This window comes from Microtus pennsylvanicus, chromosome 5 (genome assembly GCF_037038515.1).
Source record: "Microtus pennsylvanicus isolate mMicPen1 chromosome 5, mMicPen1.hap1, whole genome shotgun sequence".
NCBI classification, from domain to species: Eukaryota; Metazoa; Chordata; class Mammalia; order Rodentia; family Cricetidae; genus Microtus; species Microtus pennsylvanicus.
Genome location: NC_134583.1, coordinates 11,606,518 through 11,632,776, shown reverse-complemented (window position 1 = coordinate 11,632,776; position 26,259 = coordinate 11,606,518).

Genomic DNA, 26,259 nt, shown 5'->3' with positions numbered 1-26,259 from the left:
AAGCTTCACTGTAAAACTTCTGTATATGGGTCACTATCAGTCATAAGCAAAATCCTGGAAGGAATATTATTTTCCATATAATACTTTTCTGATTTGCTGACATTGCATTCAAGAGAGCACACCACACTGGGACAGAGCAGATTTATCCCTGGCAGTGCTTATGAAGAAAACTACAATATGCACTTTGTGATGTGCTTTTGAGGCCCCTGGGTTTTCATGGTGCCAGAGATTCAGTTAACAATCTGTGACATTGCTTTCAAATAAAGATAATGTGAAGAATATAAAAACCTCAAAGTCTGGAATTGACTCAGCTTCCTTATAGATAAAACTCCTTTTAGCTATGCAATTTCAAAACAGTGATCTCATCTATATATAAAAATAATGTCCTCTGGCAAATAGCTTTCCTCTCTCTTCAGTGTCTCAAGAATTTCCCCAAACTACAGCTGCTGCAGTATCAGCATCACCAGACTTACTACTCATGTTCTCATTCATATTATAGAATGAGTAATGATTCTTGAATTACTTAAGCCACAACAGGAGTTCCAACATCAATCACATCCACTAATTATTTTTCAGCAGCATCATCATGTCGCTTTTGCTGTGGTTGTGTTGAAAGTGATTGAGATATTTGCCTCATCTTGAATTCGAGTTTGGGGAAGGTTCTGCATAGCTGGAGTAAATCCTTCAGGAATTTGTGCCGGTCTTGATATTTTCAGTGAAATGAATCAGTTGGCAAATTATGTCTCCTTTCCTTATTCTTCCACATAGTGATATCTATTTCAAAAGGACATGTCTGAGAAGGAGCAATTCCTACTTCCTTTTCAATCTTTAAATGTCTTAATTACTCCTAATTATGATTTCAAAATGAAGATTCACTATGACCTCCTGGTAGTAACACTAGCGATGATTGTTGTGTGTGTGTTGGTCATTCTAAAGAAAATGATATAAATGAGTCAAGAGTAAGATAAAAGCATACAATCAGCATACAAACACAAAAGGTATGAGTCTGTAACCAACCTAGCAGAGCACACTGTTGGGGATGGGCAGCCACCTTTAAAATCAATGTAAAGGAGAAGCAATAACTAGACTGTAGATAGAAACAGGAATTTTGAACAATTGATGTATGTTAAAGAAAGCTGGTGAATTCTCAGTAGTTCTCATTGTCCGCTATGTTCAGCGAGTCCGGATTTATCCCAGGCTTTTTCAGACCCAGGCCTGCTGGCCTTGGTGAGTTCCCAATAGAACATCCCCATTGTCTCAGTGTGTGGGTGCACCCCTCGTGGCCCTGAGTTCCTTGCTTGTGCTCTCTCTCCTTCTGCTCCCGATTTGGACCTTGAGATTTCTGTCTGGTGCTCCAATGTGGGTCTCTCTTTCTGTCTCCTTTAATTGCCTGATAGCGGACAATGAGGACTACTGAGAACTCAAGAACAATGGCAATGGGTTTTTGATCCTACTGCACATACTGGCTTTGTGGGAGCCTAGGCAGTTTGGATGCTCACCTTACTATACCTGGATGGAGGTGGGTGGTCCTTGGACTTCCCACAGGGCAGGGAACCATGATTGCTCTTTGGGCTGACGAGGGAGGGAGACTTGATTGGGGGAAGGGGAGGAAAATGGGAGGCGTGGTGGGGAAGAGACAGAAGTCTTTAATAAATAAATTAATTAAAAGAAAAGGAAAGCTGGTGAAAAAAAAACACCAAAACTATCCACCAATGTAAAAGTGTAACTCTCTTGTCTTGATAATTGATTTCAGTTATACGTCTCTCTAATACTGTCATTAATGCATAATGTGTCATTTTTATAAAAATTTGCACCTTAAATCATCCTTTCCTTTGGCATATTTTTCCCATTTTTTTCTTTTTTCTTTCTTTCCTTCCTTCCTTCCTTCCTTTTATCTTTCTTTCTTTGTCTTTGTCTCTTCGTTCTTCTCTCTCTTTTTCTCTTTCTCTATAGGTGTGTGTATGTGTTTCCATATATATTTATTTGTATGTTCCCCAGATATAGCTAAAAGGCCCATAGACCCTGGCATATACAAAATATTACTTCCAGATGAAAAAAAAAGAAGTCCACTACCATACTACCAACAAAAAATAAGAACAAGGCTCCCCATCTACATCCAAAAAGAAATAGACATAGTTAGTATATTAGTATACTTCTATCATATCAAAGTAGCACCTTTGTTCCCTTTAGAAACATGGTTAGAGAAATTTTACCTGAAAGCATAGGCATTTCTTGCTGGAATATCATTTCCATTTACTGTATGTATAAACTAACTTAAATTATTTAATATTCTTGACTACTTGTTATGATTCAATCCTTGGCTTTTTAAAATACTCTCCCTTCAGTGAAAGCAGTGGCTCAGGCTCTTTATCACAGTAACCTTCTTTGTCCTTGCAAGAGGAAGGTGGGAACTAACTGCTGTGAGCATGTGTTCAAGTCCACATCCACTGAAGAGGGATTAATTTAGGTACTTCCTACACTTCCATCCAAAAATCCCAAGAGAAGGGTTTATTATTATTATTATTATTATCATTATTATTATTATTATTATTATTATTATTACATTAGGGTAGTAAAGTCAGGAGTCAATGGCTGTTGGAACGAGAAAGCAATAGTTAAAAAAAAATGATGTTTTCACAATAAGAAAAAGAAAGCAAACAAAAAAGACTTTCTACAAGTAGAAAACTAGCTATTACGTCTGTATTGGAGGCAACTTGGATTGCTGATTCATCAAAGGTTCGACAGCAACTTGTTTGGATAATAACTATGATGCTCACAGTCAATTTAACAATCACTAGCATCCCTGCTGCTGGTTGTCTGGTGTCCATGGCTGGTAGAGGAGGCATTGACTGTTCCTGTCAGACATCTGAGACCCACTCAAAAGTTCTCTGCCTTTTATCCGACACAAATAACTTTTCATCAATTATCTAAACTCTCCTGAAGCCATCTTGTCCCCTTTCTTCCTTCTATTATGTCCTTGTTCAAATTATGATCGCTTCTGAATAATGAGATACCTTCACTAACTATTGTACAATTTCATCTTTTGATTCCCAACATCTCAGACTCTACTGCATACACGGGGATATTCCAAAAGTACACATATGGCACTTTATACTTGCTGGGCCCACAACTCTCTGTCACTTATAAATATTATGGTTCCAAGCATTCAGCCTTGGAAAAATAAAATATTTAATTTTTAACAATTTCTTATAGAATGTTTTGAAACTCCCATTGCCTTTTTCACAGTTGGCCTCTGAAAATGTATGTTCAAATCAAATTCAATAACAGTTCTATGACTTTGTTCTTTTCTAATATGTATCTTCTAAACTTAAATCTTTTCATAAAGATTTAAGATTTAATCTTTATGTCTTTGTTTTATCTTTTCATCTAATATAGTTTTATCACATTTTTTGCCTTCATTAACTCTTGCCAGAAGCTCTTCATATCCCTACCCACCCAATTTCATGATCTCCCTGCACAACAACTAAAACAAAGAAAAAAATAAACCAAAGCAGACAGCTAAACAATAATCTGCAGCTATATGTGGAACAGACTACAAAGATTTTCAAACTTAAATGTTCTTGATACTGACCGGTTCTTTTTTTTTAACATAATCTCACCCAGTCAAGACAAAAGGCGAGTTTACATGTTAAACATTTCTGTGACATGTTGCAGTTTAGCTATTTGGAGTACACAGAATTATTTATTTAATGTCTAGGAATTTGATATTTTATTAGGTGAGGTAGTGTAGGATAACATTCATGGTTTTTAAAACGTGAAATACATTGCTCCAGGTTCTTCTGACTTTTAAAGTTTTATCGAGAAATCAGCTACTATTCTGATATGTATTCCTTCATATGTGACTTTTTCTTTTTTGTTCCTCTTTGTTTTTACAAACTTTTGCCCTCTTTGTTTTACATTTACCAGGGAACTCCTACAGCTGATAAACACCTTCACTAATATGGTAGGATACAAGATAATAAAAAAAAACCCTGTAGCCCTCCTATTACAAATGATAAAGAAACTGAGAAAGAAATCAGAGAAACATCACTATTCACAGTAGCCACAAATAACATAAAATATATTGTGATGACACTAACCAAAGAAGTGAAAGACCTGTTCAACAAGAACTTTAAATATTTGAAGAAAGAAATTAAAGAAGACATCAGAAAATGGAAATATCTCCCATGCTTTTGAATAGATAGGATCAGCATAATAAAAATGACAAGCCTATAAAAAGCAATCTACGGATTTAATGCAATCCCCATCAAAATTCCAACACAATTCTTCACAGACCTTGAAAGAATACTCAACTTCATATGGAAAAAGAAAACACCAAGGATAGCAAAAAAAAAAAAATCCTGTACAATAAAGGAACTTCCAGAGGCATCACCATCCCTGACATCAAGCTCTATAGTAATGAAAACAGCTTGGTATTGGCATAGCAATAGACAGGTTGACCAATGTAATCAAATTGAAGACCCGGCTATTAATCTACACACCTATGAATACCTGATTTTTTTACAAAGAAGCTAAAATTATGCATTTACTATTTTAACTATAATGTATCTGATCCTTTCTGTGTGGTGGTATGCTTATCTGGGCATATCTTTCCTTTATTTGAATAAGTTTTCTTCTTTGGTACTCATGAACTGATAAGTAGTAATGACATAGAATTCTTCTTAACATAGTCCTATAATTTTAAGATTTGATCTTTTTATTGTGTACAATTCTTGCATGTTTTCTTTCTTTTGTTTTTTCTCTATTTCCACATTTTTTTGTTCCAGTGATTCAATTCTTCTAATTAATCTTCAAGTCTTATTATTTTGTCTTCTATGTCATCCATTTTATACTGATTTTCCCTGAGTTTCCAAATTGGATTGTTGATTTTTTTTCAATTCTATCTTCATTTCAGCTTAAGTTTTAATCTATAGTTATTATTTTACTGAATTGTGTCAAATTCCAAGTTGTCTTCATCATTTCATTTAGACATACAACTGTTTTTTCTTTAACTTCATTCAGACATTTACCACTATTATTAATTATTATTGAACTGTTTGTTCATTTCTTCTTTAAACTCTTTGAATACTTTAATGAGTTTTATAATTGCTCTTTTAAATTCTCTGCCCTCGGATCATATGGTTGATTCCCATTGGAGAACATTTATTTTTGATAAGTGAACTTGGGAAGTAGAACATACTCTTTGACTCTTTAATGTTTTGCAATATAATCTATACATGTAGACATAGTTTTTCCTGTCATATGTCTGCTTTGCGATTATAGCAGTTGTAGCTTGGATGTAATTTACAACTTATGAGGTATGGGCTGATTGAAGAAAGTGTATCACTGTGGGGCTGGGCTTTTCAGTCTCATATATGCTCAGGCCACACCCAGAGTCCCATTCTACTTCTGTTGCCTGCAATTCAAAATGTAGGACACTCAACTACTCCTCCAGCACTATGTCTGCCTGCACACTGCCATGTTGATAGTCCATGATGATAATGGACTAAGCCTCTGAAAATATTAGCCCCCCAAATTAAATGTTTTCCTTTATAAGAGTTTCTTTGGTCACGGTCTCTCTTGACAGCAATGTATACCCTAACGAGGACAATAATTCTCTTTAGCTGAGCTTGTTCAGGTGCTGCATGACAACATCTAAGCATCAGAGTACAGAGATGGCACAGGCTTGCTTGATTCTCTGTGGACTAACCAGGGATATTTTATGAATGAATGTCTATGGCCAAGCCTGGGGGTGTGCTGCAGATGGCACAGGTAGCTTTGGAAAATGCAAAAGGGTAAGGTAGTCAACATCATGTAATATATTTATACTATATATATTTTTCTATAATTTTTTTAAATTTTGGAAAATTTCTTTGAACTTTTATGATTGCTTTATTTTTTTTCTTAGTTGCTGACATGAGACATTTAAAGGTAATAAGTATCTGGGAATGTCTCTTGTATCATGGCTACATTACATCAAAAATTACTGAGACTAGAAGAGAGGATTATGTCATTCCTTCTATTGCTTACACAATGTTATTTATTTTGATGTGTTTATATTTTACAGACAGTGCCCCATGCTTTGTCCACATAATGTTCAAACATCTGGAGGCAAAGTCGAAAGTGTAGCAGCAAGCCCAGATGGTTTGTAAGAACATGGCCGAGCTTCCAGATGGCAAATGCCAGGAGAAGCATCTGGAGAGCAGATACCAAATCCTTCATTCAGATGTCACGGCTGCACATGGACAGTGTATCAGCCGAATCTTTGCCATGAAGATGGAGTACTGCAAAGGAATCTGAAGGTCAAACGGAAGCAGGAAAAATATGGGAAAAAAAGAATTAAAGCTCGCATTAAGTTTTCACAGTCAGCAAAAGTAATTTATAATTGTTTGACATGTAATGTACTTAAAGAAAATTCAACTGAAAGAGACTCAGCTTAGGAGATTCACTTTTTAATTGTTACCCTGTTATGCTGAGCTTTTGATTTAGGATAATCTTCAATACAGCTCACGTGTGTAATAAATGGGCTCAATTAAAAATTGCATTGGATGCCCATTAAGAGTTCCTTGATCTTTAATATTAAAATATTCTGCAATCCAGAATTGCATCTAGCATGTCACATTCAATAAACAGACTTCTCTGCTATCTCGGAATAATTAACTTTATCTCTGTCACAGGGAGCAAAAGTAATGAAAGCAGGATAGACTTATTCATTTGTTCCTGGCATGAGGCTCTTATTATTTTAGCCTTTCTCCCCATAGCAACCTCATATTTAGTGTATTATAAACTTTTTGAAGTTATAACATGCAGAAAACTTCTCAACTTTTTCATGACTTCTACTTTTTCAGAGTATGGAAAATATATGAGAAAATAATTAAAAGAATTTGAGGATGCACTATTGAAATAATCCTTTACTTCATGTTTACTCTTCATAAAGAACCAGCAAAGGTAAAACATATAAAAAGGTTTCTATAGAAATAGATTTTTTTCCCACAAAGAATCCTTATTACACACAGCAGCCCCCTGGCACGGGTACTGTCATTCTTGATGATCATCTATGGGTACTAACTGGAGAGCTCTGAAGTTCTAAGTTGGAATCTGGCCCATTGTCTTGCAATTGTTATGAATATAACTGTGACCATCAATAAAATAAAATAAAATAAAAAACCTGCCAAAATTTTGTTCTTTCTACCTCCAAGTGTGACTTTCTTTGTAAATACAATTGCATTGCAAAGGGATTTGTGCTGCCCAGGTGATGTCCTGTCCTTTTTACTGTGTTTTGTTCGATAAGATTACTACCTTTAGACTAGTGGACACTAATCACTTCGTAAATTATAGTCCACTTGAAAAAGAAAAAAAAACTTAGAAAATGAATCTGACACAAAGTTTCTTTCTATTATTTGAAATAAAATTATGGCCAAGTGAGAAACTTTCATAAATGTGAGAAAGAAGGTGTGATTTGAGGCAGGGGTAATAGGTGTTTAGAAGGAAGACACACCCCAGCCCCTGGCATTTGTATAGTCTGGAAAGATAATTTGGAAGCTCCACCCCCAGACCCTTCCCCGTAGATGCCTCTGTCCAGACTCTGCCCCTGAGAAAGCCTTCCAAAGAACAACCCCCTCCCTAGAGATGATCAACATCACTCCCACAGGGTATTTAAACTGCCCCCCAGAGAACAAGCTCCTGGTTTTCTGGTCTTCCTTTCCCTTCTCTCTGGGGGACTGGAAAGTCACCCCGGAGTGTTTGGATCCATTATACCTGGGCTTTTTCTAATTCAGTTTGATTAGGTCTGATTTGGATGATTGTGTTGGCAGAGAGACTTATCGGGGAGCAGAAACTTTTCAATAGGATCTTGGGGTGAAGGAGTTAGGTAATGTTTGTGAGACAGAAGAAAAAACAGCTCCATAAATTCTAGCAAGATAGGGAAAAAAGAGGATGCTAATCTAGGAAGTGTGGAGCAGTAAAGCAGCTGCCTTCTATTGTTCTGATGAAAACTGTTACCAAAAGTACCTAAGGGAGGAAATGGTTTTTGACTTACATATCTTGAGTCACAGTTTATTGAGGAAAGCTAGAATAGGAACTCAAAGAAAGAACTTGGAGACAGAGACTTACGGAGCAGCCATGAAGGAAGATTACCTTCTGGACTGCTCTTCAAGGCTTCTTTAGCCTGCTTCCCTGTACAACCTGACCAGGAAGACACCACCCAAAGTGTGCTGGGTCCCGGATATTAATTAATAATCAAAAAATGCCCCATAGATTTTCTTACACACCAGTATGGTGAGGGTGCTTCCTCAATTAAAATTTCCTCTTCTCAGCTATGTCTAGGTTTGTGTTAAGTTTAAATGAACCAACCAGGACACTAACTTGGGAAAGGGCATTGTCTATAGGGAACAGCTCGAAATGAATAGCTAATTGGAAAACTGATGAAGGAGGCAATTACAAGGATCAAAGCTGGGACATAATGGACAATGCAGAAAGAATTGAGAACAAAGAAATGACAAAATAAAATTATTTTAGGAATATTACTATCAAAAATATCCACCCACAACATAGCATTTAATGAAAAAAGATGTAAAACAAATTTATAAGAGGAGAAAGAGAAGCCATGCTAATAAACTGAGTAATACCTTATTTAGAAGAAAGTGAGTAATGGTAATATTCCTAAAAGAATTAACAGATGGAGACAACAAGACTGCTCAGCAGCCAAAGACTCTCTGCCAAGCTTGCAGACCTGTGTTGGGTCCCGTGGCAGAAGAAAACTGAATCAAGTAGTCTCCTTACCTCCACTCACGTGTGTGCCCCGGCACACACTCGCCCTCACAAATGAATACCAACAAAAATTTTAAAACTTAATACAATTGCTTTAAGCTGACATTGAGGGTTGAAGGGATGTCTCAGTAGGTAAAATGCTTCCTGTGTAAGTGTGAAAACTGGAGCTGGATCTCCAGCACCTACAGATGAGGCAGATGTGTGGGCAGCCTGCCTATCTTCACACTGCTTAGAAGGCACAAACTAGAGATCCCCAGAGCAATCTGGCTCACTGGATTGGGTGAATTGATGAGTCCTGGGTTCAAGTAAGATTACCTACCTCAATCACTCTACGTGGGAAGACGCCCATGCCCCATTTCTGGCCTTCACAGATATTGACAGACACGTTTCTCCCTTCCCTTTCCTCACTCCAAGCACTCCCGTGTCTCAAATTCTCTTCCAAATTCATAGCCTCTTTTTCACTAATTGTTACTGCATGCACATGTATATGTATACATATATATGTTCTTTTTTAAAAATATGACAGCATCGGCCTTTTTAAAAATTAATTAATTAATTAAATTATTTATTTATTTATTATGTATATAATATTCTGTCTGTATGCCTGAAGGCCACAAGAGGGTGCCAGTTACAGATGGTTGTGAGCCACCATGTGTTTGCTGGGAATTGAACTCAGGACCTTTGGAAGAGCAGGCAATGCTCTTAACCACTGAGCCATCTCTCCAGCCCCATACATATATATGTTCTTAAATGTAACCTGTTCAGTCCATATTATGCTGCCTGATTGTATATTTTCAAGACAGATCATTTAACACTGGGCATCTTGTATACTCTCCTCTGGGAAAAAGCATATGTCGTGTTTTAGCTTTTTATAATTGTCTACATTAGTGTGTGTGCACGTGTACACACACAAGTGAGGCCTCATCGGATTTTCCCCATTCACTTTGATGTGCCTATTGATTTGATTCTTATTCAATCACATTTGTGTTGGCATATTGATGAGATTTTATAGGTGTCTGTCTCCTGACATCACTAAGGGACAAAATTTCTCAACCAGTCCCCGGTCCTCTGGTTCCTCCATTCATTCTTCTGCAATGTTCCCTGAGCTTTAGATGTTGGAGATTTTGTAAATCCAATGGATTTTTTTGTTTATTTATTTATGTTGGAATAGTAAAAAGAATCCAATTGGGAATGATAATTTGGAAAGTCATTTTTAAAATAATAAAATAAAATAAGTAAAAATTGAGAGTAGTTATCAGAATGAAGATTTAGGGAAATACATTAGAAATAAATTTGATTTATGTTAACTACTTACATATCCTGAATGAAAAATGAATGATAATTTTAAGATGTGAAGTTTTAAGGAATTGGATCTCATTGGTTCATTGAGCAAATAACACGAGTAAGCAAGAATATTGGTTCATATTTTAAAGGGGATAGTAAGAGTAATTTTTAATGTTTGATTTGAACATGGATTTTCATGGGAAAGCTAAATTGGAAACCATCAAAATAAAATCAATAATTCACTAGTAGTGTAGGTGTTTGCAGTAGGGAAGTATATCATTAAATCATGAGGACAGATGAGTTCCCACGGCAAGAATTAAATTTTCATCTCAAAGTGGAACAAAACAAAACATACAACAGACCCAATCTGCTGCATATACTTATTAAAACTAATGAATGTTTAATAACAGACAGTGTAGACAATATAATTGTATTTAGTTTACAGTCTTCAAATGAAATAACTCTTTAATCTTTCCTTAGTTAAGTTCATCAATGTTTAGCAAGTTTCTTTTCACCTTCATTTTATTTTCTTGTTCAAATAATTCTTTTGTAATTTAACTACCTAAGCATTTTATTGATATTCACACATGTAAGCTATGAATTTTGTTAAAACATATCACATCGACAATTTTATAGTACTTCTTTGTATATGATAAAAGTAATATATTAAAAATTGAAATTAGAGTTGTGAAAAATAGGTGAACATTAGTCTCACTTCAATTACTCTAACAAAATGTAGAAATTTAAAATTTCATAGAATTGTACAAAGCCAAATTTATAAAACTTCATTGAATGTCTGACAGAAGAAATGAAGTATTTCCCTTTATATTTAACAAAATTTAATGATCTTATCATTGCTAGGTAATGTATGATTTGATTTCTGGAGATGCATTAAAATATTATTAAACCATGTATGCCAAGTTGCTGAAGAAAACCTTAAATTTTTGCAAACGAGTATAATTGAATGGATAAAAATTCAAAAATTTTACACTAGTTTCTACCTTGAATCTCTTAAGGTATCTGGGGAATGTGACAAATACGTTCTGTGATGTAAAATGTAGCTTTACTGTAAAGTGTGGGAAGGGAAGTTTCAACATCTTTACATATCGTTCACATATCTCTTAAAACTTCCAGTTGAAACAACTTTAATTTCCTTTCTAATTCCAAGAAGTCTATGAAACAGTAAAAGGGCAAAAGGTATCAGAAGAGTTTTCTTTATTTAAATATCCATAATGATAAGCAGATTATTAAAGACTTGAAAAGTATAATTAGGCCAAATGTCAAGTTCTATTTTATGTCAGAATAATGTGACTTTTGTAATGGAGTTCACCATGATCTTTTTTTTTCTTTTTACTTTTAAAGATCGGGATTAATTCCTTATGTGTTCAAATGAAGACATTTGGTTGCATGTTGTGGATATATGCATATGTGTGACTGGGAGTGTGTGTGTATGTGTGTATGTATGTGTACGTATACATGTTTATGTGTGTGTGTATGTAGGTATTTTGGATGCATGTAACTAGTCATAAATTATTATCATGAACCTAATTTAATGATTTAGTAGAAAATTCAGTAATTAGATGGTTTAAACCAATGAAACCAGTTTGTCTTATACTATTATTCTTTTACTCATCTGCTATAATTCACTTATGCTATTATAATTTATTAAAATTTTTATAACATTATATTATGCTTTCAAAAGCAATATTGAATTGCACAAGATTCCTTAAACTACATTCAGGAAGGTATGAGAAATACCAGAAGCAATTATATAGCAGAATATACTTTCTATAAATTTAAAAAAGTATGCAACAACTATGTAAGTAAAAGTTTCTAATTAAAAAAATATTGTCAAACACTCTCACGCTCTTATTTACATTGTAAAATATAACCAGGATAGGGACTAGGCCAAAGTGTTTAGACCATATTAGATAATACTAAGAAAATACGGTAGTAGACAACAGAGATGATTTTTATTTCTAAAGCATTCACTAAATGAAAATGAAAACTAAACAATTCTTATATTGTAAACTGAATTTACTGGAGAACTTCTTAAAAAGTGCGTATTTTGGCGAGAATATAGAAAAGTAAGATTGTAACATCTGATAGTCAAAAGTAGTCTTTCAGTGAGCATCGTGAAAACTGAGAAACAGCATCTGTGGGTCTCCCCACCACACAATCTGGCAGCAAGTGGAGAATGACTACCCAGTAGGTTTCCCAAACATTCATGCTTTTCTCCAGCATCCTGTCTTCCACGTGTTACCATGCTGAACAGATGGTTCAGAGTCCAGAGGATAATGACCAGAATAATTTATATAGTTAACCATGTACTAATAATTTTGGCAAAAGATTTGGCTAAAACTTTAAATCAGATAATATTGCAAACGTCAGATAAGAGCACCTAATGGGTGGTAATGTCAGTGGAGACCCACTAATACCATTCCTAACTCGCACTCCACCTGTTAGATTGTAAGCTAGGGCCAGAAGGAGAAGGGGAATTTTCTTTGAATGGTCATTGTGTGGAGAAGTAAAGTTATTCAAATCAAAAGATTCATTTGCTCTTTTAGTATACATTGTACAAAGACATTGCCAGTTTTGTTTTCTACGTTTGTATTTTACTTGGAGTTTAGTGAATCTTAATGCCTCTCAAATAAAAGCAAATCAATACAGAGGATTTGTGGGGTTTTTTTCGAGCGATTTAGTATCTAGCAGAGAAAATCACAGCTGATATCTCAGTTGGGCACACTCTTTCCTCAAGAGTTCTATGGAAACGTTAATTTGAAGAAACTGGGAGGCACCTAGGTTAGAATTGGATGTTGGTGGTTGACAGGGTGTGTTTCTCAATGCTTCAGATCTTGAATTCCATATTCATATTTGAATATGAATGCATATTTGAAGTTTCAATATTTTATTCCATTTTATTTTATTCTTTTCTCCTTCAACATATTAGCACCACAGTTTTCCTTCCCTACACTCCTTCCAGTCCAGCGCTCATGTTCCCCAGATCCACTCCTCCCCCATTTCCCTCCATAAAAGAGCAGGCCTTCCAGGCATATCACCTGAACAAAATACAGTAAGGGGAGACACAAGCCCTCATATCAAAGCTCGATGACACAACCCCGTAGCAGTAAAAGGGTAAAAAGAGCATGGAAAAGAGTCAGAGACACCACCACTCCCACTGTTAGGATTTCCACAAAAATGCTAAGCTATGCAAAACATATATGCAGAGGACGTAGCACAGACCAGTGTAGGCTCTGTAACTGCCATGCCAGTCTCTGTGAGGCTATATGAGTAGTCTTTCCTTGAGTCTGGGAGCTGTGTTCTCGTAGTGTTCTCAGACCCTCCACCCAGTCTTTGCTGGGTTCCCTGAGGTCTACCTCATATTCGGCTGTGGGTTTCTGTATCAGCTCCCATCAGTTGTCTCTCTGATGATGATTGGGATAGATATGCACCCATCTATGTGTCTATCAAGATATCACTAGGAATCATTAAATTGCCATTTTTCTTTGCCAGCTGTGTTTGAATCTATCCTAAATCTCTGGGCTATCCAGCTTCTGGTTCCTGGGCATATAGGCAGTGTGGGGCATGAGCTCTTTCTCGTGGCGTCATCCTCAATTTACATCCGTTATTGGTTGACCACTTGCCCAAGCTCTGGGCTGCCATTACTCCAGCACATCTTACAGGTAGAACATATTGTAGGTGTAAAGTTTTATAGCCAGGTTGGTTTCCTGATCTCACCATTGGAACCTTTCCTGTTACAAAAGACAGTTCAGTCGCTGTATGCTCCCATAAGAGGAGGCCTTGATAAGGTCACCGTGCTACATTTCAGGAAGCTTCCACTGCACGTAGTTTTCACATTGCCCCCTGAAATGCCCCTAATTCTACCCATATCTCCCTGTCCTCTCTCTCTACTCCCATGCTACTTCCTGTTCCCATTATCACCAATTCTCAATCCACCCATAAAATCCTTTCTATTTCCCGTTCATATGGAGAGCTATGCATCTCCCCTTGAGCCTTCTTGCTACGGGATTTCTCATGGTCTGTGGATTGTGACATAATTATCCTTTACTTAACAGTTAATATCCACTTACAAGTAAGTACATATCATATTTGTCTTTTGATGTTAAGTGAACCTCACTCAGAATGATTTTTTTCTAGTTTCATCCATTTGCCTTAAAATTTCATGATGCCTTTTTTTTAAAAACATGATACTCCATTGTGTAAATGTATCACACTTTCTTTAAACATTTTTCTCTTGAGGAACATACAGGTTTCTGGATATTTTAAATGAAGCTGCCATGTAATGGAACATTCTTTTGGGTATATGTCCAAGAGTGGTATAGCTGAATCTTAAGGTAAATTGATTCTCAAATTTCTGAGGAACCCCCATATTGATTTCCATAGTGGTTGTACAACTTTGTATTCCCATCAGTAATGGAGGAGTATTCCCTTTGTTCCACATCCTTGTCAGTATGAGCTGTCAGGTGTTTAACTGATCTTAGTCATTCTAGCAGGTATAAGATTGAATTTTAAAGTCATTCTGATTTACATTTGCCTGATGGCTAAGGCTGTTGAACATTTTCTCTGTCAGCCATTTCGTTTTCGTCTATTGAGGATTCTCTGTTTAGCTCTGTATCCCATTTTTAAAGTGGATTATATGATTTGTTGATGTCTAGTTTTGTTAGTTCCTTATGTAACTTGGACCTTAGTGCTCTGTTGAATATGGAGATGGTGAAAGTCTTTTTTCCATTGTAGGATGTCATTTTGGCCTATTAATGGTACCCTGTGTCTTACAGCAGCTTTGCAATTTCATGAGATCCAATTTATTAACTGTTTTTAAGAAAAGGGCCATATATATATATATATATATATATATATATATATATATATATGAGAGAGAGAGAGAAGAGAGAGGAGAGAGAGAGAGAGAGAGAGAGAGAGAGAGAGAGAGAGAGAGAGAGTAGTTGGAGTTGTTTGACATAAAAGCAATTGATTTTTTAAATGCATGCCTTAATTGGCATTAAGAGCATTAACTGTAATGTAAGAGCAACTAGACCCTACTAAACCTCTCAGGGGTAAAGTATCAAATTGGGACTTTAAAATTAATGGTTATTTCTTCTGATATGTATTACTTTGGTGAGACAAGAGCTTATTTAAAATTATATAATAGTTGTTTAACTGGGAAGTTCTGCTTGCTCTCTGAACAGAAAGAAATTCAGAGTTCATGTAAAACTGCATTGGGGGAGGGGGTGGGATAAGATGAGCAGTTGCCTGAAGCCCCTAACTTACTTAGAGGTAAGATATTTGTCTGATCATGCTTAAAATTCAATAATTCCAGATCCATCTGAGAACCAACCAAAACAGGTGACATGGCAACCAAAGTTTTGTGACAGAAGAAATTGATATAGCAGAAATGTTACAGAGACTGGGAGGAAAGCAAATCTAACAGAGAAAAAAATGAGAACACATTGCCCACCAGGAGGAAATAACATTAGAAGATAGTGTCAAGCTGACGATATCTGTACAAATATGGTAACTATTCCATAAAAAAGGCAATAGATGACCTCTATCCTCACTCTGATTCAGATACCTTAACTTTGAGTCATTTTGACTTAAGCCTGGATAGTTGGCATTAGCCATCCTTCAGTTTGATCAATTTCTTAGTGGAATTTCATAAATGTTCATTTAGAATCAGGTCCAAGGAAACCTTTTTACCTATTATATATCATAGATTTGTAATTACTAAAGCTCCCTGCCTGTCAAACCTAAGTTTTTGAAGTTAAAGAGGCATCTCTTCTATTTATTATTTTATCCAAGTAATCTGGTCTGGTGAATAAAGATAATGGTTGTGTTGTTTAGCATGTGAAACATAGATGGTGAAAGTAACCTAAAATTGAAATAAATGCAACTCTAACATGATTTTTTTTTGCCAAGACAATTCTACCAAAGTATTTATTTACTCAGTGTGGTATTCATGTACAAATACTTTAAATATTGTTTTGCTGTTACAATACATGCAGAAGTAGGAAATCTAGAAGCTTCACTAGTTCCATCCAATTCAAAATTAGTCACATTAAATCTCCCCTCAAAGCCTACTGTTTGCCATATGCTAAGTGGACACCAGAGAATTGGGCACAGTTCCTCTGTATTGTGGGATGAGCACAATATGTCACAGACCTCATTTTCCCCCTTTGTGGAATACCAAGCATTTATTTCCATGCATTCTCATTCTGGTAATAAGAGTTGCAATCATAAATTCACTTTGATATTCTATAAGTTTTCATTATCTATTAATATTTAAAAGACTTATACATTATCTGGTAAACTATGCAAGAATGAAATGAAAATACTGCATAACTTCACTTGTTCATACAGGAAGTAGGGATCAAAACAAAGTTTTCTGCTGAGATCCTCAGTTTTAAAACTTTAAAAAATTGATCTCAGTTTTCCTATCTTCGATGTGTATAGGTACTCCTTACAGCATTATTGTAGTTAAAAGTTTTAGGGTAGGCTGGCAATCTTGAAGATTGAATTACTAATTTATTTACAAAACATTTATTTATAAATAAATTACTCATTTTTATATCAAAATCAAACCAGAAGTAATTTTGGAATAATCTTAACACAAGATTTTCTGCTCTGAGTCCAGTATATACAACATCTGTGACCATATTCATTACTGCCCACTATGCTTAGCAAACTATCCTGTTGTCTTTATTGGAATCATCTTCCTGTGATTCTGGTTTCCATGACTAATTTATAATTAGGAATTCTGAAAACCAGACATGGCACAAACAATGTCTGAAGAAGCTAGTCTATAAACACTTGACTTATAGTTAGCATACCTTATGTTCAATGTTATTCATAACCAGACTGACATCTACCCCAATAGCATGAAAGCTATTTAATTAAATAAAAAATATTTGCTATCTTTTTGATATAGACTGCTTTGGTAACAGCAAATCATTATTAATAATAAAGAGCCTTGAGGATTTTCCCTGGATAGGGGAAAACTAAGCTGAATGTCAAAGTCTAGCTACCATGACTCTAGAGAGGAAACAGAAAGCAAAGAACCACAGGAGGAAAGTGGTAGGGAGGTAACTTGGTGGGAGAGCATGACAGATTTCCCTCAGTTGTTAGCCCAGTAGAGCAGTTTTAAAAGAAAAGCTTGCATTGTCTCTCTGCTGACTTCATTCACTTCATTCAGCTTCAACTATCATAGTGAAAGCCAGAGTTAGGCTTTAAACCCCAATCGGAGACCCAGCAGCTGTAACATCTAAAGCAACCCCAATATAGGACTTTCTATTTGTGGCACATGGTATGAAATGTTCTATAAAAACCGTCACTCTTCTCTTTAACATCAGCTCCTCCTGGCACTAATGGAATGGGAGTTTTGCAGTTATTCCACCTGAACTAATATTCCTAATAAGATGTGCTTTTAATTTAATAGTAAATTTCCAGCCTACTTAACTACAATATGAAGCTTATCATTGAAAGTAGCTTCTGATCCTTATATTATTCCAACTGGACTTACACGTTAATTATAATAATGTGAATAGAAAATGAATGATAATCTAGACCACCAATTTTTATGCTTAATAAGTTAATCATAAATTATCAAATTTCTTCTACACATGCTAATTATGATAATACCACCTAAGTACAAAAACATATATACTAGTACAACTAAGCTGTTTAAGCACTGGCCTTATAATTAGAGCAATAACCTAGGATTAACACACCATGTGAAGGTTAACGGCTGGCATGGAAAATACTTTTGGCCATTAACTCTAAATACATTCACTGAACTTTAATTATTATTTCAAAATAGCTAAAAATGCATATAGGAAAAAAATGAAAACATCAATTATTTCTACTGCGTTGCTTCTCACTTAAATGTTGTCAACTTTTGCAATTATTTGAAAAAAATTCTCCAGACAGATTATGAATTGCTTCACTGAAAACATTTTGTAAGTGTGAGTTACACAGGAGTCAGATTGTGAGTGCTATCCTGAGAAAACAGATACAACTACAACCCGTGTGAAGAAGCCCACTCACATAGAGCTTCAAGTAACTGGGGTTGAAAAAGAATGCTAATCAAAGATCTCAGAACTAAACAAGATGAATGTAACTCACCCAAATCTAAAATTGAGTTGAGATAAATGTAGGAGGATTAGTTAAGAAATAAAACCCTGAGTAAGGGAATTTATAGTTAGAATAGAGCAGACCAATAAAATACTTGACAACGTGGCTGAGAATTTTACACAATAGTATATTTAAAATTGGGGATTAAAAAATAAGAGTGTGGGTAGGAGTAAATATAAAACAATATTGTTACAGACATTTAAGAAACTGGAGACTATGAAAAGAATTACACATACATATACATATATATGAGAATACATATACGCAAAGCAAGATCAACCAAAAAAGAGAAAAATATAAGAAAGGGGGAAGGTAACAAATCTAAGAACATCAGGAAATCATTAGAGACAAAGCTATAAACAAATCATTATTCAAGATTGAAAGTGCAGTCATTTCTACACAGAAGGTGGATGCTAATCACAGAAGATATGGGGAGATAAAGGAATAGGAAAGTAAAACAGACAAGAATAAGAGCACAAGAAACAAACCTGAGCAGGTGGGAAATGAATACAAGCAAAGGCTGAAAGAGTAATCTACACCAAGAATGCTTGTAAGGAGCCTAAGGGAAGATTCTGGTCCAGGATTACAAAAAATACACATAAAATATGCACAAATGTTTGTATACATTTAAACGGTGCATACACTGTGGGAAGGACTAAGTGAAGTTATGTCACTTCATACTGCAAAAAAAAAAGAAAATTATTATTAGCTATCAATTTTTAAATGAGCTAAAAAGAAATGGCAGTTGGGGCATGCATGCTACAGACAATACATTCTGGGACTCTAATGTAGATTAAATGTAAGCAGTTAAAAGGTGAGAATGAGAGGCAGGTCTTTAGAAAGATTACAAGCAATAAGAGGCAGTTGCTATCTAGTCCAAGGGAGGGGGAGCGGGAAGGGAAGAGGAGGAGAGAAAAGGGAAAGGAGGAGGTGGAAATTTTTAAGAAAAAATAAATTTAAATAAAAGATAAATGCAGATTTTCAAAATTAAAAAAAGATGCAGTTGCTACAAGGAACACAATAAACAAGAAATGAAAAACTGTAATAAAAAACATTATAAGGTAATATAAATAAGTCCTATGCGGTAATAACAATATCGGATGATGAACAGTTTAGAACACAGTTCATCAACACAGAAAGGGATACTAGGAGCTATCTGTAGTCACACTATCATGGATGTCCAAGAGGCTCTGCCTCCACGTTCCAGACATCAGTAACTGTTCCAATGGACAGAACACTTAGAAACATTGATTCTAGTTCCATAATCAGAAAAACATATTGCTTTAGTTAAACCTTTCTAGATTAAGGTGTTCCATTTGACACACATTCTTTAAGCATAGAAAGGAAAAGTATTAAGTGGCGATTGTTGATCGAATATATAGACTCACGAATACCAGATTCACGTATCTCCCTAAAGCATCTTCAGGAAAAACATTTCAAGCATCTGTGCTGCACATGATAGTATCAAAGAGTCTGACTATAATGTCTGACACTTAATACCGCATCACTAAATAGCTCTGGAGTGAAAGTTGGCAGATTTAGTGTAGTCTTAGGAAAATAATAAAATGGCAAAGAGCATAAGAAACATATATTGTGTGTTACAAATAGGAGAAAAAAGTATTAAAGTTCATAAAACCTTGCGTGGTATGAAATATAACGTATATGTAAGAAGTCACATGTTTTCAAAATATGCATGGAAAGGTATAATTTTTACCTGATGCATTTGAATACTAGAAACTAATGTACAACTGGCAGAATTATATGAATTGACAGAATTATGTCTAGACAAGTATTAATTTTTGCAAAGAAGAATTTATTAATATTTTATTTTCTATCTCAAGGGAGTTATTAAGTATGGATTTCATAAGCAAATTCTACCTACTTGAGTTTCTCTCTTGCATCTGATAAGAAACAAATAGCTTTCGTTATAAATAAATTCAGTCCAAGTAAATTTATTGGAAGAAATGCTCCTCTTGACACAATGATGTGGGAGTGTCATATATCAATCTGTTGATTTCATTAGCTAAGCAATAAAGAAACTGCTAGGCCCATTGGATAGGCCCACCCTTAGGTGGGTGGAGTAAACAGAACAGAATGCCAGGAGGAAGAGGAAGTGAGGTCAGACTCCACAGCTCCCTTCTCCGGAGCAGACGCCTCAGGAGAGACGCCATGCTACCTGCTCCAGGGAAGACGCACGCTATGAAGCTCCAACCCAGGATGGACTTAGGCTAGAATCTTCCAGGTAAGCGCACCTAGGGGCGCTACACAGATGATTAGAAATGGGCCAGAGCAGTGTTTAAAAGAATACAGTGTCCGTGTAATTATTTCGGGGCATAAGCTAGCCGAGCCGGGCAGGCGGCTGGGGTGTTTGGGGACGCAACCCTGCCGCCGCCCATATTACTACAAATGATGCCCAGACGTGTGGCTAACTAAACCCACTTAAAAAACCTGAGAAGGCTTAAAAATAAGGGAGAGAGTTTAACACAGATTTTTGCTGTTTGTTGGTGGCGTGCTGTAGAGAGATTTCCTGATTCAGCAAGAGCAGCAGAAAAAAAGCTGTGTTATTTTAAAGCGTGGCTTCCTGGGGCTGTGCCGCCAGTGCAAACTCTGGCTTTATGTTTGTGTTCCCGCTTGGGATCGGAAGGAGAGTGCTCTGAGACCGTGATGATGACTCAGAGCTCCCTGCCTGCTCCTGGGCAGAAGGCAGAATCAGGCTTAGGCAGGCGGAAGAGCATGGCGGATTCCTGCCGCCATACAGGGACGTGTTTTCAGACTGCGCAGTGCTCTGCCTGTCAGATTTGGATGTTACTTGTATGAAAAGAATTTCTGTGCTGCACGCTCAGTCTCAGAATTAAAGTGCTGAGTGCCGCTCCTACCTGGTAGCCCCAAGAGGCTTCCTGACTCAGCTTCAGCTGCAAAACCCTGCAGCTCATTAAGAGGTCCTGCCACGAAACACTTAAACGGTGTTGACAAAAAGCTGAACGCATGCTTTTCGGTTTTCAGCCGTAGCAGGAAAAAAGCTGCGCCGTTTTAAAATGCCGGCTTTCTGGGCCATCCTGCCAGGGCAAACTCTGACTGTTTGAGGCAGGAGGGCTGGCTACCAAGAGAGGACTTGAGTGTTGTCTGTTGTAGCTTGCTGGCTGGCAGGGACCTTGAATGCCATAGAGGTGTGGCTATAAACATGGCTGCAGCCTGTATTTCCGCCATGAGGCTGGAAAGCTAAGGAATGGACTGGATCTAGCTGGCAAAGCCACGGCTTTAGTCCTACTGAGATTGCTTGGCAAATTAAAGACTCACGTGGTCAGAAAAAGAGAGATATACAGTAAAGAGAGATTCAAAGACAGAGAAAATTTCTGAATGGTTTAAAGTGTGTTAAAAATATATGCAAGCTGAAAGTTGAAGTTCTTAAAGCAAAAAACAAAAAAAAGGAAGAGAGTTGTTGTGTGTACACACCTTTAATCCCAACACTTGGGAGGCAGAGGGAGATAGACCTCTGTGACTTCAAGGTGTGGTAGCACACGCCTTTAATCCCAGTGCCTAGAAGGCAGAGACAAACAGATCTCTGTGAGTTCAAGGTATAGTAGCAAACACCTTTAATCCCAATGCCTGGGAGGCAGAGACAGGCGGATCTCCGAGAGTTCAAAGACAGCCTGGTCTACAGATATAAGCTCAAAAAGCAAAAAGTTAACGTAGGAATGTCACAGCTTAGATTCTTAAGCGCCTAGTGATTTAAAGGTGCAAATCAAAAGTGCTCCTGGATAGTAAAAAATTGCAGATTCACAATAGGACAGATTCAGACCACTAAATGAGTCACACTGTTGGATGAATGTACGTAGGCTTGGGAGAGAGAAGAAAAAGAATATAGAGAATAAAGTTAATGGTTTAAAAAGAAAAAAGTAAAAGTAAAGTCTTTAAAGAGACAGAGTACAGATAGTTAAGAGATTAAAAGAAATAAAGAAAAATAAGCCGCGTAAAAATGAAAAATTCACAGAGAGTCTGGATTATGTACATTGTGTTTTCTTTAAAATTTTTGACTGTGAAGGAGCTAAGTACAGAGAGACATTTCATTACATGGGCTGTCAAGCTAAACCAGAATGGATATAAGGGTATTACGATTTCAGAATTTGGGTCTAAGGATATGATGCTTTGGAGAGAGTCTTCTTTTGTTTTCACAGAGGATGAGACTCTATGGATTTCTTCTATTCCGATTTGGTATGATGGACCACGTCCTCCTGAAGGGTTGCTGTGAACATCTTCAGAAAATTGCTTTGCTCAACTGCCAACTGAGATAAAACTGGCACACAGGTTACACCCTAAAATCATTAACGACGCCCCCATTCAGCAGGAAGCAGTTTGGAGAGAAAAAACTGCGCCCATGTTCCCAAATATGGTTTATAAATGTTCTTTTACATTTAAAGGGGGATATGATATAGATATGAATAATTTGCATTAGTATAGATTTTGCTTTATTGATAGAGACTTACGGTCAATTTTGTTATATGTATAAATGTTTCTGATGTAACTTTTACTTGATAACTGTTTTGTTATATGTAATTTTGCTATGTTAAGGTTAAAGCCTTCCTTTTTTTGTTTAAACAGAAAAAGGGGAAGTGATGTGGGAGTGTCATATATCAATCTGTTGATTTCATTAGCTAAGCAATAAAGAAACTGCTAGGCCCATTGGATAGGCCCACCCTTAGGTGGGTGGAGTAAACAGAACAGAATGCCAGGAGGAAGAGGAAGTGAGGTCAGACTCCACAGCTCCCTTCTCCGGAGCAGACGCCTCAGGAGAGACGCCATGCTACCTGCTCCAGGGAAGACGCACGCTATGAAGCTCCAACCCAGGATGGACTTAGGCTAGAATCTTCCCGGTAAGCGCACCTAGGGGCGCTACACAGATGATTAGAAATGGGCCAGAGCAGTGTTTAAAAGAATACAGTGTCCATGTAATTATTTGGGGCATGAGCTAGCCGGGCAGGGCTGGCGGCTGGGGTGTTTGGGGACGCAACCCTGCCGCCGCCCATATTACTACAGGTTACCTCCATGTATGTCTGGCAAAACCCCTCTGTGAAAAGTATAAGTTGTCTTTTAATTATACTAAAATATAATATCAATACTTATCAGACACAGATATGTCATCTAACTTGTAACAGAGGGCCTGACTCTTGATGTCTTGTTTAACAATATGCCTGACCTACGTGCCTTTTTTCTTAATGAAATGAGATCTACCTCCACTGCACATTATTGCTCTGCATTAGTGGTAACATAAAACAAAATGGTTCTGTATCCCGGTCTTATAAAATATAAGTGTTTCTGCTTGCATGTAGGATAGCTTGAGTGAGATGTGGACTTATTTACCTCAGCTTCAAAGAAATCCGACTGGGTTCCCCTAAAACCTCATCTAACAGGCTTTAAAATCTATTCATGAATTGTGCCTCCCCCCAAGAGTATTTGGCAGGTTTCTTTGTAGTATAGTATATAAGAACATTTCTGATCAAAATAATCAGTTGATAGATTTTGGAAAACTCAGGTTTGTGGCTGCAACTTTTGGAGATTGGGTCTGGAAGTTAATAGAAACCCAGAAATCCCTTTAGCCCCTTGCAGTGACTTCTAGCATCAGAGAATGTTGAAAAACACCCTACTCTATGGGCTGCTCCTTGAACACTCTGTCGGCATGCCACATGGTATACTGTACAGCACAAGAGGTAAAATATTATATGCTGTGAGTAGACAAACCCTAGAGAATTATGAGCTATGATGTCAGCCTAGAAGTTCAGAAGAGATCAAAGCAGAATTTGCTTTGGTGGAACATAATGAAATTTATCCTATAATGCTGGTAAAATCATCTACCTTTTAGAAAAGTAAATAAGCTGTAATACAAATTATTTCCTTTTTGAAGAATAATAAGACTTTAGAAAGGAAATGTGGAACAAAAGACATAATTCTGACATCTGCAGTTCAAATTCCCAGCCCAAGAACATGAAAGCTGAAAGTCTCGGGCCATTTAGGTGAAGTGATTTTCCCTTACAATACAAACCTTTTTTTTTTTGTTAGACCAATAGATGATAGGCAGATATTTAGATATAAGAGCAACTTTGCATTAATACTGACTGCACCTCAGTAATGTGTATCAGCACCTAAACTGTTTTATTTATATAGTATACATGCACTCGGCAGAGGAGAGATGTGGAGAAACAACAGCTCCAGAAGACAGAACAGCATAGTTGACACCAAGTGGGTTCTGAGATTCTTTTGGGTTCTAATCAATCTGTTGCTGAGTATGCAAACTCAAAGAAAGCTTTTAAGTAGAAAAGAAATAAACTCTCCTCACATGGATTTAATATTCTTGAGACAAAGTCAGAGATCTAAAATTTATAATACACAAACCCATACTATAATTTACTAAATCAGCCAACATCTACCTAACATGAAAAGATGTCTCTAAGATAAAACTAATTTTGTTCATGATATTAATATTAATGACAATATCCCTTCTAGTTCAAAAATACAAAATTTTTCTTACATGAAAACCATTTCATGGGAGAAAGACATTTATTGAATTTTGGTTTCACCTTAGAGATTATCTTAGAAGATATTCCCTTTTACTTTTGATAACCTTATTATCTTATTCTTCAAATCACAGGCTAAAAATGTTCTTATTTTGTATGTGCCTTTAAGATTGTAGATGTTATAATCTACGCAAACGCGTTGCACACTACTTTTCAATAGAGTTGTCATCATGACGTATTCATGTCCATTATAACTTTGAGCTTAGACACTTTCTATAGAAATGTAGTTGGCCCTATTGGATGGCCTCCTAGCACAAACATTTAATCTTAAACTGAGCTTTCTGCAGCAGCATTTCTTTTTTCTGGAGAATATTCTAAGTTCTCTCTCCTTCTCTCTCTCTCTCTCTCTCTCTCTCTCTCTCTCTCTCTCTCTCTCTCTTCTCTCTCTCCTCAGCATAATATATTGTTGAATTATATTCATTCCTGGAAAAATGTGTTGTATTTTTACCTTAACAATCCCACACATAGTTCTCAGAATTTTCTCTGAGAATATTATAATTAGCCTGATTAACAAAGCATTGTAGTAAATCTAACTGCTCTGCTAAATAAGGGGTGGAAACAGGGGATAATAGATAGATGCTCAATGAAGGCTAGTGCATTTAGTCATGGGAAAAAAAAATGACAAATCTCGTCTGAGCTGCCCAGGTCCACTGCTTTTGACTTAGACTAGGTCTTCGATCTATAAATACTTTTGGAAAAAGAAAACAAAAGAAAAAAATTAAAGAACAACAAAAATGAAACAAAATTTATTTATCTTATTATGAAATTGGATAATTAATTATCCAGGCAGCTGCATATTTTATAAATATAAGAAAATTCAAAAGAAGTTAAAGAGTTTACAGTGAGTCTTTGCTTATATTAATCCACTGAGATCCTTTTGCAGTGGGATTGACAAGTGAGCCCTGTCACTATTTAGCTGCTGCTGCTGCTGGAGCTACAACCACCGCCATCACACTAGATTAATTAAAAGACTCGCACAGTGTAACAAACGTCCTTCATCATCTTCCTCCTTAGTTCAAAGTTCCCAAAGCAATAAGAATACATAGACCCTGCCAATCCTACTTTAAAGTTAGTATGTGACATTCACACCAACTAGAAATTTCAAGGAGAGGCTCTAAAGTTTAGGATACACTTAAGCTATCATGGTTCTTAAATGGCAGCTGAACAAGAGGAAAGGGGTAAGTCGTTTGTTTTCACTTCAAGGTTAACTTGTTGAATTCACCCTCATATCCACATGTACCTCCAGCTCCAGGGAATCAGTGTCTGCTGTCAACCCCACACACAGATATGCAATTGTTCATATAACTAAAAAGTAAATATTTTTGAAGAGCCAAAGTAAGTGTTATGCAATGGAGAGTGGTTCAAATCAGGGTAGTCCATCCTGATTCTATCACATTTGCTTATCATTTGGAAGAAGTTTAACTGTTTTTCTGGACTATTCTGTTTACTCTCTCACCTTGATATCATCCCAGTGTCCTCATCTGTGTCAAAT